This window comes from Mustela nigripes, chromosome 12 (genome assembly GCF_022355385.1).
Source record: "Mustela nigripes isolate SB6536 chromosome 12, MUSNIG.SB6536, whole genome shotgun sequence".
Taxonomy (NCBI): Eukaryota; Metazoa; Chordata; class Mammalia; order Carnivora; family Mustelidae; genus Mustela; species Mustela nigripes.
In genome coordinates, this window is record NC_081568.1 from 63,587,144 (window position 1) to 63,606,343 (window position 19,200).

General features: G+C 48.2%; 1 protein-coding gene across 1 annotated transcript in view; it reads left to right on the top strand.

Annotated features, from left to right (window-relative positions):
* Window positions 1-5,160: 5,160 nt before the first annotated feature.
* CPLX2 (complexin 2) overlaps window positions 5,161-19,200 on the top strand; it is an 81,920-nt gene continuing 67,880 nt past the window's right edge. The window contains exons 1-2 of the mRNA XM_059417395.1: window positions 5,161-5,433; window positions 17,023-17,100. The gene's annotated coding sequence lies outside the window, so the exon portion shown is untranslated. The remainder of the gene's footprint in view (window positions 5,434-17,022; window positions 17,101-19,200) is intronic.

Consider the following 19,200-nt stretch of genomic DNA (forward strand, 5'->3'; position numbering starts at 1 on the left):
ATATAGGAGATATCTATCTATCTATCTATCTAGGCACCTGGATGGCTCAGTTGTTAGGCATCTGCCTTCGGCTCAGGTCATGATCCCAGGGTCCTGGAATCAAGCCCCACATCAGGCTCCCTGCTTGGCAGGAAGCCTGCTTCTCCCTCTCCTACCCTCCCTGTTTGTGTTTGTCTCTCACTGTCTCTCCCTCTGCCAAATAAATAAATAAAATCTTAAAATATATATATTATATGCATATGTTATATATATATATATATATATGTATATATATATATATATAGTTTCAAGGGAGTCCTACATAGAATATATAAAGAACTCCCACAAATCAATAAGAAGGTAACAGTCATCAAAATAAAAAAATTAATAAAAGGCATCAGCAGACACTTCACAAAAGAAGTTTTCCAAATAGTCATTAGACCTGTGGAAAAGTACTTCATTAGCCATCAGTTAAAACCAGTATGTACTCACTACATACATAGAGTGGCTAGAAGTAAAAATTGACAATACCAAGTGTTGATGAGGCCATAGAGCAACGAGAACTCTCATACCCAGCTGATGAGTTTGCAAAATGAAGAACTGATTGAAAGTGTCTCCTAAAGCTGGATGTATGCCCACCTTACCCATTTATTCCACTCCCAGGAATGCACCCAACACAAATCCTTATATATATGTATCAAAAGATCGATACAAAATTTAGAAACAACCCCAAAACCCATCAGTAAATTGAGAGATAGTCATAGAGTAGAATACTAGACAGTGATGAAAAGTAAGACACCACAAACACAGGCAATAGCATGAATGAATCTCACCAACATGATATCAAGCAAATGAAGCTAAACACAAAAGAATACATACCATATGATTTCATAAGTCAGTAGCATTTCTCTATAGTGGCAGAAGTCAGAGCCGCATTTGCCTTTGGGGAGGAGTAAGGGGCTAACAAATGGGATGCCATGGGAACTCATAACGTTCCGTTTCACTATCTGGGTGCTGATTGCATAGTCGTGCTCACTTTGTGATCATTAATTGAACAGTTTACATGATTTGTGTTCTTTTCTGTATAAGATACATATTTTAAAAATCACCTTGGAGAGCAAGAATGGAAGCAAAGAGATCTTTTAAGAAATTGTAGTAGTTCAGATAGGAAATAATGATGGCATGGAGGAGAGGGATGTGGTGAAGAGGGAGAGAAGTAGACTAAATTGGGATGTATTTTGGTGGAAGAGCTTCAATGATTTGTTGATGGATTGGATGCGGAAAGAAGGGAAGAATTCTACACTGGCCCCTAGGTTTGTGGCCCACGCATCTGGGCAGATGTAGAACCACTGGTCCAGATGAGGAAGACCAGGAAAAGAAGAAACACCAGATAGACACATTCACATATGACCTCATCTATTGCCCCCAGCAACATTCCTGGGTAGCTATTTTTATCTCATTTTACAGAAAAAGAAACAGAGGCTCTCAGAGATTAAGTTATTTCTCCAGGCTTACACAGGTCTGAGAGGAAGCAGAATGGGAAGATTTTATCCAGGTGGTAGTCAGGGATAGTATTGAAGCCTGCAGCCTCAAGTTGAACAGTCAAGGTTTAAACCTGCCTCTGTCAGCATGCAACCTTGGGAAAGTCTCTTCTTTTGTCTTTATTTGTAAAGCAGGGATAAGAGTCATACCCTCTTCATAGAGTTAATATATGTCAAGAGCTTTAAAAGAGCCTGATGCAAGTCAGGCATCTGTAAGTTAGCCATATCAGGGTCCATGTGGACTTCCCGGAGGGGTGGAGAAACAGAAGGTGGATTTTGGTTCTTGAGCCAAGACTGAGTTTCATTAGCATGGTGATTGCCCCTAAAAACACTGAAACAAATGATGGCATACAATGTTATTGCCACATAATAGAGACCATTGGGACAAAAATCCAGGAGCCAAAAGACATGAAGTCTTTTGGAAAGCTTGGCTTGGCTGGGTGTTGGCCACCTGGGTGCCAAAATGCTTTTCTGTATGTTAGAGAGAAAAATTGTTGCAATTATTCAGGACCATTTTGGAGAGCTAAAATCCAGCTCCAATGTAGAGGGCCAAAGGTGTTGATTTTCCAGAGTCAGGAGTCAAAGAATTCTGCACTCTTGGTTTCAGTGATGCTTCTCATCACTTCTCTCTTATTTGAATTATTGAAGCAGGCTTTAAACCAAGCTCTAAACTCCTCCAACTTGTCCCCCAACAACAAATACTTACTGAGCACCCACATTGTTCCAGGGTCATTACTAGGTGCTAGGGAACAATACCAATGAACACACAGGTATGATGCCTTCATGAAGATTTGGGTCTACATGACTCCAGAGTGATACTTCCGTGAGTAGAAAGCACTTTACAAATTGTAAAGAACTGATCCAATGGTGCTACTGGAGGAAGATCAAGATAATGATGGCAAGTATGATGCATTTCTCTAGCCTGTCGATGTGGCTCTCTGCTGCCTACAGGATAAAGGCATAAGCCAAGGCCAGCCTGGATTCCAGCCTCTCTTCCCAGGCCTTTTCCCTTCTATCGGCCTTAAACTCCATCCACATCCAAAACACTAGCATTCCCCTTATTTCCACAACCCAAAGCCCTTGAATATTCCTCTGTCTGAAACATTCTTCATCTACTGTCTGCCTGGAAACTCCCACTTTCTCCTTCAAGAGCCAATCTCGACTTCCCATAACTCTACCCCACAGGTAGGTTCATCCCTCCCTCATGTCCTTTTGCAGCATTCTCTATATGGTTGTTTCTCAGTAGGCCTTAAGATGTAACTGAATAGCCTAAGAATCCTCTTTGAATCTTGGGCCAACGCTGTTCACCAGTCGTGGCGATTCAGTATGTCCTGGGTGCATAATTGCTAAGAACTCAGGGCTCAAGTCAAGCAAACTCAGGTTAAGTCCAAGCTTCACTCTTTACCCACCTCATGACCTTGACCATGTTACTTAAGCTTCTTAAGGTTTTGTTAACTGCATAAAGCTAGATAGAAATAGGCAGGAATGGTCCATTGTGACAAAGTACATAAAACAGTACAGTACCTGGCACCTAGGCAGTGTTGAACAAATTGTAATGGTCATTGAAAGAATTTTGGTTTATTCTGCCCCAGGAAACAAACCCATTTCTTCCCCACCCCCACCCCATCTCTGAGTTGGAGAATCAAATTGTATTATGAAGCATTGTTTATGGGCCTGTGTCTCTCACTAATGTGAAACCCTGGAAGGCAGGAGGCATGTCTTAGTTTAGATGCTCTGCACATTGCACAGTTCTGGGAAAAGCATCATCATTTGCAATCTGTGCGGTCTTGGTCAAGTCTGTCTGCCTCATGTGGCCTCAGATTTTCAGTGTTGGGGAGAATAGTTCTTACCAGACAAGGCTGTTATGAATACCAAATGAGATTATGGATGTGAAAGTGTTCTGTGTGCTGTGAGCTGAGTTGTCATTATAGTTATGTCATCCAGGACAAGAAGGGGCTGTCATCTCACAGTAAAAGTGTCTGTGACCCTCCATTTCCTCTTCTTTCTCATCCCATGGAGTATCAGTGTGATCCTTTATCCTGAAACATTCTTACTCAATTTATACTGAACAGAAGATCCCACAAAGACCTGCACAGTAGCTCCAGTCTTTCCAAGGAGAGAGGGACTATGGATCCCCTGGTGGGAGGTGAGTTCCTCCCAGAGTGCCAGCCACTGAGAACACTGCAGCAAGCCAGACGGATGTGAACCTTGCCCCAGTAGAGTTCTAATGCTAGTTGAGGGAAAGCTGATGATAAACAAGTAAATCTATAAATAAAAATCATTTCAGAGAATAATAATTACTAAGAAAAATGAAATCGAAAATGTTATAGAGCATTTGGGGGAGTGAACACTGTATAAAGTGGCCGAAGGTCTTTTGCAGAGGTGATATTTGAGCCCAAATCCCAAAGACAAGAAGGATTCAGCCATGTGAAGATCAAGATTAAAAGAGTTCCAAGCAGAGAAACAGAAAAAAAAATGTTTAAAGCAACTTGGTACGAAATGGAGGTTACTGAAGGTGGAATCATTGAGTTAGGAGAGAGTTGGTGGTGTGAGGCAGGAGGGGTAGAAAGGGAGGCCACCATGTGAGCCTTTACAGGCTGTGATTAAAGGAGAGAGAGAATGACAGAAATGATCAAGGGAAAGGAAGTTACTTTGAATTGTACTTCTCATATGTGCATACATTCAGCAGACACAATTCAACAGTTCTTGTGAGGAGATACCTGGGTGGCTCAGTAGGTCAAATGCCTACCTTCAGCTCTGGTCATGATCCCAGGATCCCAGAGTCTGGCATCAGGCTCTTTGCTCAGTAGGGAAACATGCTTCTCCCTCTGCCTGCTGCTTTCCCTGCTTGTGCACTCTCTCTTGCTCTCTCTAGCTTTCTCTGCAAATAAATAAATAAAAGCTTTTTTAAAAAAACAAACAAACAAACAAACCTCTTGTGTGTCAGTCATTGTGCTAGGAGATGGAGATACAAAGAAAAATAAAATATGGAACCAGTTTTTATGAGCCTGGTAACTGAGAATATAGATGCATAAGTAATTATAATACAATATGAGAAAAAGTCTAGAGGGATGTAAAGGCTGAGGGAGCTTAAGGAGGGAGTGATTGACCGTGCCTTAGGGATCAGGAAGTTCTCACTGACAATGAGGACACTTTAACTTGCAAATAAAGTGTAAATAGTAAAGGGAAAAAATGTTCCAGCCAAAGGGAGCAGCAGATGCTAAGGCACTGGGGTGAACCTGTTCAGAATGAGTGGTTATCTATTCCCGTGGGAACACACCCAGAAAGGAGACCCTGAGTCTTGCTGGTGAAGGACTTTCAGTGCCACACACAAGAGTTTGCATTTTATTATGGATACACTGTATATATGGAAGGGTTTGAAAGCTCTCTTTAGGGCATAGTAGATAATAGACTTGAATGAGATTTAAGAGGCACTCAACAGTGCAAGTCAAAGACCTGCATGTGGTTGTTAGTCATGGAATTGAGGGTTGGGGTGAGAGAGTAGACTTCCAAGGCAGGCTGCCCTTTGTCCTCTAAGTAACAGGACACTGTGTTCCCAAACTTCAGGGCAGAACTGACTCTACGGGGAGCTCCCCCCTTGTCTCCTCTTGGTTTCACTGCTGGCGCCCTCTCCCGTCCCCGTCGCCAGCCCCCGCCTCCTATCTCAGGAAGCTTGGGTCTCCCTGGGAGCGGGTCTGCCCTTGGGGGAGGCCTCTCAGCTTTGTGCCCTGCAGCTTGGCTGACACTCGGGGCGGACCAAAGAGGGGCTGGGCGCCCCCTGCGCGCACGTGTGCTAGCCCAGGCAGGAGGGAGCGCCTCCGCGGAGGAGTGCAGAAAAGGGGAAGGAGACGCGCGCCAGAATCTCGGTCCCGGGCGCCCTGGTCGGCCGCGGAGGAGCTGCAGCCTCCAACAGGTTCGTAGAACGCACGCTCGCTCGCTGTTGCTGAGCCGCCACCTCCTCCGCTGGAGCAGGTTCGCCGGAGAGACCCTAGCCATAGGCCCCGCGCCGCCGAGCTCCCCGAGGGTGGCTTCCTCCGGCCCTCCTTCCTTCTCCCGGTAGCTCTCAGCCGCCACCGGCTCTTCCGGGGAGAGGCGGAGGGCGCCACGGGCTCCTTCTCGCTTCAGCACCACCTCGGGGACAGCTCCCGCGCCCGGCAGGCTCCTCTCTCCCGGTCAGAACTGCACTGGCAGACAGCGGCCGTCCGCCGGCTCCTCTCCTCGTTGGGTCCGGGTTCAGTGCCACGGCCTCCGAGGACAGTCCCTCGTCCCCGCGGACTCCGCTCCCGGCGTCAACACCGCGGCGGCAGGCAGCTGTTGCCTGCCGCCTGCTTTCTGGCGAGCCGCGAACAAAGCCGAGGGGCTGGGGCCTCCCGCGTTCTTCGGGGGTGGGTGGTTGCATCGATCGGGGATGTCGGCTTCCCCAGAGCAGTGTCTGGGGCGAGCTGGGGAGGGGAGCCCAGTCACAATCGCGCGTCTCTGGCTTGGGTCTGCAGTTTACCAAGGCCTGGCCATGCAATGGCGGGTCCCAGCTGGAAGTCAGAAAGAGAAAGGAAGGGGAGACAGGCACAGAAGGGTCTTGGAGTCCAGTGGGGCGCGCTGGGCCTAGGCTAGAAGGGAGGAGTGCTCTGCCCCCTCTTCCCTCCAGGCCCCCACTTCCACCCCAGCTCAGGACCACGGACTTCCTTCGGAGAGCCTAACACAGATGCCCGAGGCTGACAGCTGCAATCACTGACTCAGGCTGTCCCTGGAACATCCCTAGAAAGTGTGAGGCTGAGTTTCCGTGGGGGGAGGGGGCCGAGAAACCGCCGGGAAGCCTCAGGAACCGGGCAGCTACTTGCTTTCCCCTCCCTCCCGCCCAGGGTTCCGCCCCCACCTCCGGAGCGTTGCCGAAGAGGAAGGAAGGGGGAAGGGAGGAACCCCGGCAGCAGGTTGTGAACGGCGACTTGGCTGGGGAGGCTGCAATTAGTAAGAAAAGAGGTTGAAGGAGCATGAGAAGCTGGGAGGTTCCCAAATTGGGAAGCCAGCTCCGCAGCAGAAAACCAAATGTGTAAGAGGAAACCTTTTCTCTTCGAGCGAAGCTAGGAGGGCCCTTGCCTCACGTGACCCTCTCAATCACTGGTAGTCTCTACCGGGGAGTTGGCATAGGGGGCAGAGATGATTTGCCCAAGGTCACTCAGCAATTTAGTAGCAGAAACGGGTCTGAAGCTTAGGCACCCCAAAGCCTGGGCCTGTTATGGTATTCACAGAGAAGTGTTTTAAAGCCCCAGATGCAGGGAGAAGAGCAGAGTTGTTTCCATTCTGAGGCCAAATCTCAGCTCTGTCACTTACTAGCATGTAACCTTGGGAGAGTGATGAGAAGACAGGTTAATAGTACCCACTTGTGGTGAGGATTTAATGAAATGTCTATATAATGAGCTTAGGGCAGGGTCTGGCACACAATAAGTGCTCAAAACAATGAGCTATCATTTCTGCTATTATTCCCTCTGTAAACATGCACTAAAGATCTCTTATGTGCACTGGCTGTGCACTGGGGAGACAGAGAAGTGTCCTGGGGAGGGCACAGTCCAGCAGAGGAAGCAGAAAAGAGATCGTTGTGATATGATGTGACAAGTGCTATAATCAAGGTGAGTACACAAGGTGATGGGATCGCAGAGGCAGGAGTGGTGAGCCATGGGGGGAGAAGGGGAAAGGTACCTCAAACAGATGGAACTGTGTGAAAAGGCCAAAAAGTGTGAGATCAGAGCCACCAGGGTGATGTCACTATGCTGGAGAGTCCACAAGATGTGGGCTGTGAAATGAGAGTAGAGGGAAAAGCTGGAGCCAGTCTCCAAAGGGCCTTCTATGATGAAATATTTCAACCCTATTTAAAAAAAAAAAAATAGAAAGAATAGTATAATAAACCCCCCACATACCCATCATCAAGCTTCAACAGTTGGCCAATTTTGTTTCATCTATACCCACACCCACTCTCATCACACTCACACACACACACACACACACAGACTTATTTTGAAGCAAACCCAAGACATCATATCATTTAGTGCAGAAAGATTTTAACATCAACAACAACACCCTGCCATTCAAATGCTGTTCTACCTTAGAAGTCTTTAACTCAAACTATGACTTTCCTTCCACAATCTGTTCTGAACATTCCTGTCCTTAGCGGAAAGTTTTGAGAGAGTCTGACCCTATGGTAATGAGCCATGTGCATTATTAGAGAATCAGAAAAAATGGAGGATACATCAGCCTCAACAGATTTTATCAAGCCAGAATTGTTTATCTCCACAACCTACACTGTGGCCAGAGGCCAGTAACTATTTGCAAGGCTGACCAAAACACAAATAAGCCCTCATCAAGAAAAAAACAAAAGTAAGAGCTTCCCTTTCAAACTAATCTGAACCATTAGCTTATATAGTCAGAAGGCTTGAAGTCATGGAAATCCTTGAACTGGAAATCGCCAAACCCAAGAGCCACATTTTACAGATGAGGAAGAAAAAGGTCAGAACAGAGGAATTTACACAGAGTGCCACAGTGCTGAGACCAGAGCCATGACCTTTGAACTCATAATCAAGAGTTCTTGTCAGTTCACCATTCTGCCTGATAGATCAGGTCTCAGAGTTTCTCAGTCCGTAAACTTGGGATGTCATTTCCTTCCCAAACTCAAAGAGCTAGAAGGAGAGGGGGGAAAGTAGGGCAAGAAATGCCCTTTCTGGTTCTCAAAAGAGGATGACAATGTATAGTAGTTGGTCTTTGAGACACCTTGACACATTTCCCTTCCATTTCATTCTGAAGAAAGTCTATGATGGGGGGTACCTATATTCTGACCACTGTGTGTATCTCCTGCCTTGTCCCTTGGTTCTCATTAGCAAATATCTGTGATCAAACACCCAGACCTCATTTCGGCCACTTTTGCCCTCTCTGTTCGTCTTAACCAGATGCATGTGAAGCTTCGCTTTTTCCATTTGCTCCAAATTGGACTGCACATCCCTCTCGGCTACAGACTGCCATTTCTCAGAGGTACGAGATGTGTCTGGCCCAGGTCCTGGAAGGACTCAGAGCTCTTGTCCCTTTCTGGAGCATGAAGTCTCTCCCATTAACTGATGAAATGCGATGTATGTAATGGGTATGTGTGCTCCCATTAGGTTCTAGGCACTTCACAAGTCAGCATTTTGCTTTTTCAAGAACATCCCTGCTGCAACATAGGGAAGGCAGAATCTCACAAGTCTCCCTGAGTCTTGGGTGGACAAATTAAAGCATGTGTCAGGGTTTCTAGGCATCCCTGGTGAAGAGAAGTCAGCAGAGAATGGTTAATAAAATTGCCTCACTTCTGGGAGTATGACTGCAGGCGAGACATAGAAGGATGATAAAGATAGTGAATTCCAGCTTTCATTCCAGTGAAATTATCCCAGCTTTTAGCCTGAGATGAGACCAATTCAGATATATTATAATACATATATTACATTATTATATTATATTTTATTATGATGATACAGGTTTTCCCCACTATACAAAAGTTTGCTTTTTGTCACATCACTTTTACAGAAGACCTACATTAGTAGGTCATTTCACTAACCAAAAGAAATTTTAAGAGGATTTCACTTTTACCAAATGGTAATTGCTTCTTTGCTTTGCACCATCTTGATTTACAAAAGGTTTCATAAGAACACTCTACTTTCAGAGATAAGGGGAAAGCTGTATTATGTTATACTACCCAGGCCTTAGTTGAATTGCAGTAGGTAGGACTGAATCCGAAGGGACCTTGGTGAGCTTTTATTCTTCCTCCAACATTTACTCACTGAGTGGCCATTCTGTGTCAGGTATGTTCCCAGCTACAGAATAAGAAATCTCAGATCCCTGCTCCCTGCTCCCTGCTTACAAACTTGCAGGAGACACAGTCATTAATAACAACTAAAAAGTAAATATGAAAACATGTAGGCAGACAGACAGACAGACAAATAAGGGGAGTCTGTCTGAAATGGCAAGGTGACACTCAGACCCCAATAACAAGAAGTCAGTCGTGGGAAGATGTGGGGTCACACGTTCCAGACAAAGGAAAGAGCTCGGGAGAAGGCCCTAAATGTGAGCCTGGTCTCTTTGGGGATAGACAGGAGGCCAGTGTGGCTGGAGCAGGGATCAAAGGGAAAAGTAGCAGCGGAGGAGGGTGGAGAGGGTGCAGGGACCAGTCCCTCACGCAGAGCCTTCTAAGCCACAGTCAAGATTTGGGATTTTATTCTAAATGCAATAGATTGTCACTGGATGATTTTAAGCAGGAGAGTGATACAAACGGATTTTGCTTTAAAAACATGCCTCTGGTCGTTGCATGGAGAATGGATTCTAGGAACACACTGGGCCGGGTACAGAGCAGAAAGAGAAGGCCCCTGCATCTAGTAGAGGTGACAGGACACGAAACTGTGGGAAGAGCTGCCATGGTGAGGGATGTGCAAGGCATTGTGGGGACACAGAGCTAAGAAGAACCCATTCAGCCTGGGAGGCATCAGGGAGGGCTTTGTGAAAGTGGGCAATGGCTGTTGGAGTGCACCTAGGGAAGGAGAGAGTAGGACTGGTGCTGAGGACAGAGGAAGGTCACCTAGCAGCAGTGGAGTGCACGAGCTGGGAGCCAGGCTGCCGGGGCTCCAATCCCAGCCACACCATTTAGTAGCTCTGTGGACACACTCAACTTAACTACTCTGTGTCCCGGGGTCCTCATCTTGAAAATGGCGATGGCAAGAATCACAAAGGAGTTCTGTGAGGATAGAGCAAGTTGAATGCTGTGAAGCATTTAGACAGTGCCTGCAAAGCACCTAGAAAGTGAAATATCAGTGTTGGTTAAATAAAAACAGAGCAAATGGAAGCTGGCAAGCAGGAGCCTGTGCTGGAAAAGGTCAAATAGAGCCCAGCTCTCAGGGACCTTGAAGGCTGGGCCAGAGATGCCCACCTTCTCTGTAAGCAACAGGGGACCATCAGAAGCCTTTAAGCAGGGGTCGGGGGGGGGGGGAGAGAAAGCTAAACCCAATGGTCTTGAGAGGGAGAGAGACCTATCCACAGTCACACAGCCAGTTATGGGCCGGACAGTCTTCGGTCTCCCCTGCTGGTTCAGTACCATAGAAGGGTAAGGGCAGTATATATTTTGTCCCCCTGTTGCACGCTCAGGGTGAGAAGGATACCTAGGAAACTCAGTAAGGATTTGTGGAAAATGCTTTTAAATCAACAGCCAAATCACGCAGAGAAAGTCAGAATCCTTGAATCCTCAAGAAGGTCAGTGCATTTCCGTCAGTGGAGAAACTGTTCTCGGGTAAATCAACCAAACTCCTAGAGATGTTGACTCGAGGGCCTTGAGCCCTCTAAACCCCAGCTCCTCCTATGACAGAAGACACTGCCGCCCGCACTGCCCCAGACACCCACTCAAGTTGCAACAAGCATTGCTGCATAGGTTCAGAAGTTAATCTTGGTGAAGTGCCTGCAAGATGAAAAACGTTCCTCAGACATCCAGCGTCGTAATTGCCAATGTGGAGAAAATGTATCTCCACATTTGCAAGAGGCAGGCCTTTGTGTTCCGCAAGAAAACTGCCATTAGAATTCCTGTCTCTGACTCGTCAGGAAGCTGTGACAGCCTGGCCGGCAAGGCGGGTCTTGCAGTTCAAGCAGCAGATGGCAAGAGACTCTGAGGAACTCAGATCCAGCCATCCCGTTTCTGAATGCCTGCTCCAGGCGGGGCTTGTGGCCAGGCGCTTCTCCAAACTGGAGAGAGCCCCAGCCCACGCATTTCCTGGCCAGTGACTTGGGACAAGTCCCATCTTTCTCTGAGCTTCAAGTTCATCAGCTAAACTCAGGGAGGGATAGTATCACTGGCCCCAAACTGGGTCATTTTGCTTTTGATCCTGACCAGGGGGGTTCGGGTTAGCATCTCATTTCTCAGGTGTGGAAACTCCAGCCCAGGGTATGGCTCACTGATGCCTCAATGCTCACTGAACACCTACAACAAGCCAATAACTGTTTGAGATCTGGAAAGACAATGAAGAATAAGACAGACAAGACAAGGTCCATGCTCTCCCGGAGCTCACGTTCTAGAGGGGAAAAAGCAAGTAAACACTAAAATAATTTCACCAAGTTACGTAAGTGCTAGCAAAGAAATAAAAGAAGGGTGTGTCAAGGAGGTTGGGGCTGTTTGTGTAAGACAGGTAGGACTTAAAGGAGCAGGCATTGAAGCTGACATCTGGACTGGGAGAAGCAGCTGGCCATGGGACAAGTATGCAGGTAGAAAGTGCAAAGGTCCTGAGGAAGAAACCTGACAAAGTTGCATGACAAGAGCTGCAGCGAAGGAAGGAGGGAAGGAGGGAGGGGATGGCAGAGATAAGGACAGACTGGTTAACAGGAGCCAGAGCAAGCAAGGCCTTGAATACTGGGTGAAGCAGACAGATGGCATAATTTAAATTGCAGTAAAGTCCCTTCTCTCCCTCTCCTCACTGGTAAGGGCAAAGCCCACATCAGAGTGATCACCCAGGCCCACAGTTCCTGCTGCCATCGCTAGAGCAGGTCAGCCAAAAGGCAAGCCAAGTGATGGATTCCCCTGCTGGGAAATAAATGCATTGGCTGGCCGGCTGCTGGGTGGGCACCGCAGTGCCTTGCAGGCACCATCCTAATGCCATGAAGCAGGAGGGGCAGGAGAAGACATAGGGCTGGGCCAAGACTGGGGCAAGGTGAGGGCAAAAAGCACCCTTCTCAGGTGCAAAATGTAAAGGGAGGCTAAAAATCTCAGGCATCAAAGTCAATAACATGTTGTGCAATATTTTAAAAAAAACAAAATTAGTGTCCCCAAGATCCATGATGAATAAGGACAGGATTCCAAAAGAGCCAGGCCAAGGGTAGGACCAATGGGTGAGTCACACATATGTAGGATCTCATCCTGATCCTGAGATGTCCACTCAATGGCAAAGACACACCCTGGGCCAGGGCCCTGTTCCCACTGGAAGGCAGCACCCAAAACTGGTCTACTTGTGACAAACTGAAAATAAAAAACGGGTCCTAATAGGCACCTCAGGGACTCTCTGCCTTGGCTGTGGAGACAGAAGCCCAAGCAGGGACCACACAACCAGGAAGTAGGGCTTAGCACATAACCCCTGGCACTGCATACTCCCAGGCAGACCGAAGTTCAAAATCACCCCTTATATGCGCTGGGACCCTGAGTTAGGTACATTGCATCCCGAGCCTCAGTTGCCCCATCTGTGACTCTGGGCTAAAAAGACTTAGTCCCCAGGATTCAAGAAGATAATATTTGAAATCCTCTAGCACCTGGTTACTCAAAGTGTGGTCTCTGGACCAGCAACATCAGCATCTCCTAGGAATGCATTAGAAATGTCCAGTCTCAAATGCATCTCAGACCCACAGAATCAGAATCTGCATTTTAATGAGACACGTCCCATTCCCCCCACAACACTCCCGCACCATCCCCCTGCAAGGGACTGACATGCAGGGAAAAGCCTGAGAAGCTGGTCAATTCTTAGCACTTTGAAGAGATGCTCAATAAATGAGAGAGCTGCCCCTTTGCCCACCAAACCCTGAGTGAGAGCCTGACTTTGGGCAAGAGGAAAAACCTGAGACACAGAGAGGAGATCTGAGGAGGCCACCTCATTAAATTTTAAACGGTCAAGTTTTAAAGCCAGGGAATCTGGCTGAGCTCCTTCTATACAAAAGCATATCGGCCCTTCTTTGTTCATCTGGAAAATGGGAATAATAGTAGCAAATACCTTACATGGTTGCGGTGAAAATAAAATAACCGTGAGTAAAACCTCAGTACAATGCTTGGCACATAGTAAGTGTTTAATAAAGGCTTGCTGCTGCTGTTTCTGGTGAGAGGGGAAGAGCGCATTCAGTAAATGGTTACTGAGCACAGCCCCTGTGATGAAATAGGTTACGCTCCCATAGCTCTTTACCACTTATAAAGCACTTTCATGTATACCATTTCAACTGACTGTTCTCATACCCCTGGGTGAGATGGCATGAAATACATTCATTTTACAAAGAGGAAAAAAAAAACCTAGGCTCTGAGACGTAGAGTGATTTGGCCAAGCAAAGCAGGACTTTTTAAAATTAATTTGAGAGAGAGAGAGAGAAAACATGAGTGGGGGTAGGGAGGAGCAGAAGGAGAGGGAGAGAGGGGGAGGGAGAGAGGGGGAGTGAAGCAGACTTCCCATTGAGCGCAGAGCCTCATGCAAAGCTTGATCTCATGACCCTGAGATCACGACCTGAGCAGAAATCAAGAGTTTCTTGGATGCTTACCTGACTTACCCAGGTGCCCTGCAAACTAGGATTTAAATTCCTAGAGTCTGACACTAAAATCCATACCAGCAACAGAGCATCCAACCAATAACCATGGGAAAAGGTCAAAAATGGAATAAGGTAATATTAGACTCCAGAGATGGTGTTATTCAACCTCCCTATTTTATAAAAGGGAACACCTGAGGCCCAGGGAGGGGAAGAGACTTGTCCAAGGTCACTCAGACAAAGCTCAGCCCTGGGTCAGAACCCAGCTCACAAGGCTGCGAGTCCAGACTCCTGTCCTGCATCCAGACCCCATGTTCTGCATCTGACTGGCCAGACTCCACCTGATGAACCCAGAGCTGCAGGCTGTAGGTGGCCCAGGCTGGTTCTCTGAGCAGGTCTAGTAGACAGGAGGCATTCTAGCTCCACCTTCCTTTCCAGCCCAATCAGGAAGAGAGTGCAGAAGCTGGCGTTGCCAAGGTGAGGGCTGTGAGGTTGCTAGGACACAGTTTGGGAGCAGCCAGGTGGCAGAGGAGGGCTTTGCTGGGGCTGGAGCTGGGGCAGAGACTAGGACCTGCCACAGTGATCTTCTTGGCTGGGGGGAGAACTCCAGCTCCACAGGGCGGCTCAGCCAATGGCTGACCCTCAGGGACTCTCCATCGCCACGCATCACCCAGGTCAGGAGGCAGAGTCCGAATATCCCTCTACCCCCTACCTCATCAAGCACAGGTCCTGCTACCTAGCCTCCCATTTCCCCCAGTCCTGCCCCTGCCCCTGGAAGGAGCTCGAAGCCAAGCCCTGCAATGGCTCTCCATCATCCTCCAGCCTCAATGAAGCTCCTTATAACTGGCCCCAACAACCTCCCAGCTTCATCTTTCTGGTCAAGGGTCTGGCCCAACCACATTCCTCCAAGTGGGACCACGCTCCGTCCACAGCTTTGCAGATGCTGCTCCCTCTGCCTGCATAGCCCTTCCTTCTCCTCTGTCCTCTAAGCCTCAGCTCTTAGGCTCATTTTCTCAGGGAAGCCCTCCCTGATGCCTCCCGGCAGAGAGGCATCTCTGACAAACGTGCATTTCTGGGGGTGTCACGCTGGATTTTAATTATCCTCTTTACTGTTGGGGTTCCCATTTGACTATGAGCTTTGTACATCTCACTCCTAGAGAGAGACCTAGTTTCCAACTGTGCAAAATCAAGCCTCCTCTGGGCATCCGTGCTGTCCTGTGTGTGATGGGGATGGTGACGCTGGCCTTGCCAGGCAGTGTGGACATGAGGTTCCCAGCACATCACAGATACCCCGTAAGTGCTGCTGTTGCCCCATAGCTTATATGAATGCCGCTGGTGCCCAGCCTAGCATGCTCACTAACACGTGTGTGTGCGGTGTCCTCACGGCATAGGGGGAATAGTAACAGCCATGTAAGTGGGCTCCGAGTACAGTGGAGCCACATTCAAGTGGATGTCATAATAATTCTGAGAGTTAGCACTCTGGAGTCCCGCCAGCCCCAGACCTGAGTCATCCCAACACACTTGGCCCACCCATTGAACAAATGGCTTCCTTCACAGAACAAAAGTTAAAGTATCCGCTCTGTGCCGGGCAGAGTGCTAGCTGTGGACCCAGCAGTAGGTAGGCGTTAAATACATAATTGCACCGGTGTTCTTCCCTGGCCTTTAAAGGTCAGCTTCCCCACTCGGGGCACAGATGGCCCTGCCTGAGGCCAGGGAGGCCACCTTCGGCTCCAAGGTACTCCCCGGGCAGTCAGCGGGCTTGCCAACTCTCCATTCCCACTTCCCCACGTAGCCTGTCAGGGAACAGTAACATCTGCCCTCTTTCCAATCCAGTTGTTGGTTTTAAATTCAAATACTGTCAGCTCCCTGAGAGCTGGAGCAGGCTTGCCCTCTTCCCTGCGGCGTCCCCAGCATTTAGAACACGGCCGACACAGTCATTCAGCCACTGTTTACTTGTTCATTCACTCACCCAACAGATACTTATCAAGTCTTGCTAAGTGCCGGGCTCTGGGGAATTGGCCTGTGCCTTGCTCAGCTCCGAGTCCAGTGGCAGGCCTGGGGCGGGAGGAGGTTGCAGGAGGAGGTAAGAGTGCCTTGGAGGCGCAGAGGCCGTGGGGTGAGGTACCGTGATCCCAGGATGGTCCCAGAAGACTGCCAGTCCCAGAAAGGCGCTTAAGTCAGCAGATCGATTGGAAACGGTGTCTATCATCCAGGGCACTTCCTCCGTTCTCATCTCTGGAAAGGGGACACCGGAATGTCCCCTTTCTTGAGTGGCAGTAGGACGGTGGTTACAGGAGGAAGGAAAACATGGAGGAGGTGGCACCAGCTTGGACGTGGGCGTGTGAAGTTGTGGGGCTTTGGTGTCCAGCCAGGAGAGGCCCTGACTACAGGGCTGGGGTGGGGGCAGGAGGCAGAGTGGGGACTGTGGGTTTTCATCTGGTTCACACTTGCCCCTGTGGGAAGCAGAGCAGGTGACCTACCCTGTCTGCACCTGTGCTCTCCTCTGTTAAATGGGAGAAAATCAACCTCACTAACCCTAACTTTGTGAAGGCAAACCCAACAAACTTGTGGAGCATTGTTTAGTCAATAGAGGTTTACTGGGTGGCCACTTTCTGTCAGGACTTGTGCACGGCTCCAGAGACAAAGTCATAGAATGAGCCCTTGCCTTTTCAGGAATGCCTTGCACTTGCTAGGAGAAAGCAGGAGAAGGTAACTAAAATTTGAGGGGCCACAAGATAATAGACATCATCACAGATAGTCAACACGAACAACAGTTATAACAAGGCTTGTTGTCATCATTAATCAGGGCTGAGATCGGGGCTGTTAGTAGCCTCATTTTACACATAAGGAAACTGAGACTTGGGGAGACGACATGGATTTTCCCAAAGTCAGAATTCAAATCCAGGTATGAGTGACAGTAAACCATGCCCATTGATATGGGTCAGAAATCACATTTAAGCCAGAAAGCAGTATGGTCAGTGATACCATACAAGCTTTGCCCACGCCAGCTGCCAAGAAGGTAGCTGGTATCAGGGGAGTGGGTGAGGTGGGGCTAGGGGTTGGGTCTGATGCCAGGTAGGGTCCCTTGCTGCCCAGTCCCTTGCTGGAACCCCGAGGATCCGTGGTGGCCTCAGGAGAAGCAAGGGCATGTCCTCAGGTCCAGTGCCCTTTCAGGCCACTCCACTGAACTACCCCAGAAGTTGTCTCTCCTCACCCCTGAACACCCTGTCTCCTCCTCCAGGAAGCTGTACATCCCTGGCATACCTGCTCTGCTCATTGACTGAAGTTCCCTACATCTCAGCTCAGCCAAGAAGCAAAGGTAAGGGTACTGCCCAGGGTCATTCCCATGGGTGATGTTCTAGGCCCCCTCTGTTGGGGCCCTGGTGAAGCGGGTCATAGGACAATCCCCCTCCGTGAGTCCCCAGAACACTCCTAAGTGGAGAGGAGATGGATCAACTGGGCAATGTGGTGGAGTGAGTCCAGCTTGCATTGTCGGAGCCATTTACAGCAGAGAAGCACTTTCTTGTGCATTAAACCTTAGGGGGTATTATGCCCAGTTTACAGACAAGGAAGCTGAAGCACAGAGTTGGGGAAGCACTTATAGCTGGCAGGTGGCTACGCCTGAATTCCAACCTACATTTTCTTGTCTGTATCCCCCTGTGGCTTGTGCATATTGTTTGTGCTTGGTACATACTTGATGAATGAATGCGTGAATTAATGAACTGTTCAAGATCAATGGCAGGGCAGAACAGGGCTGGAACCCTGTTCCTATGTTCTTTCTGCTAACTGTGGTTTCCTGCACCGATGAGCTCAAGAGTACCCCCTCCCTGTAGCCCGACCCCAGGATCTCAAGCATCCATGTGTGGTGTCCATTACCCCTCCTGCTGCAGACAGAAGGCTGAAGGTGGAGTGGTCGGCCTCAGTGGCCCCCAAGCTTGGATCACACCCAGCGTCCCTTCATCCACATCGCCTTTTCCCCACCACCCACTACCAGTAATCCAATGTGCATAGTTGTAAACTTGTTTCTTTAAATAAACAGTCTCGAGTTTCATACCAAATAGTCTTTTAAGAGGAGGAACGTCTCCAGGCCACCTCGTATTTAGCATACAGTGAGCCACATATTTGCACAGAGAGAGTGTGTGTGGATATAGAGATCGCTCGATCGCTATAGATATCGTTGCTCATCCAGATGGGAGCTATTTATGACGCTGAGTCACTCGCAATGAATGCCACTGAGGGATTCCAGGCTGGGCTCTGCGCCCCGGCATCACAGACCTCATGGCTCTCTGCCTCATCCTCACTGTTCACAAATAAGAGAGACAGAAGGAGAGTGGTCCCCCATCTCAGTGCAGGCACAGAAGGAGACATTTTGGCCACAGGAAATAAAGACTTTCTCATAATCAGGTTCTATTTGAAATCCTTGTCCACCATCCAGAACACCACACCCTTTCATCTAGTCCAATGCTTTTCTTGTACAGGAGGGAAAACTGGGACCCAGAGAGGGAAGGACCTTGCCCAGTGTCACACAGCAAATGAGTAACAGATGGGTCCTAGAGCTCAGATCTTTTGCTTGCTGCTTGGGGCTGTTTCCCCTTTCCTGGCCACTCTCTTCTGGTTTATCTCCAATGTCTTTGCATTTCGGCCTCTCCAGAGCTGCCTGTCCTCTGAGAACTTGGAGGTGTCGCTGAGCACTTCTTCTTTCTCTGGGCTTCTCCAGGAGGGGAGCTGAGTCTGGTTTGGGTGTGTAATACCCCCTATACTTACTGCAGGAAATGCACATATTGGACACTCAATGCTTGTGCCTTGGGTGTTACATAAGACCAAACTCAGCACCAATTCCTGGGGAACCCTAGTTCTTCATTTGAAAAAGCACCCATTTATCCCTACCCTCTCTTTTTTGACTCTAAGCCAGTTCTCTATCCATGCAAAAATAGACTCCCTCCTACTCACCACCCACCTCTGCCCAATTCTATAATGAATCAATTTTATTAATAGGCTTTGGGATGGAAATTTGACAAAGACTTTTTGTGAAAGTCACCCTTTATCTCCCTATATAGTTCGTTTCTCAAGAATTCTAATAAACTGGTCAGGTGAGATTTTGCTTTACATAAAATATTCATTAATCCACTCTTTCCCTCCATATGGAATGTATTTGTTTAAATATCCTTTATTATGGATTCTATCCAATTGTTCTAAGAGACAGTGGGATAAGATGGAAAGAACATGGGCTTTGGAATTAGGGTTGGGTTAAATTTTAACTGACCAGGTACTGGTTCTGTATCCCCACTGGTTGCTGGGGAAATTAAATGAGGTAATGTCTGTAAAGTGTCTAGCACATAGTAAGTGCTCAGTGCAAGTCTGTGAATACATGAATGACTCAGGACCCATATGAATCATATCCTAAAAGGGTAAGGGACCA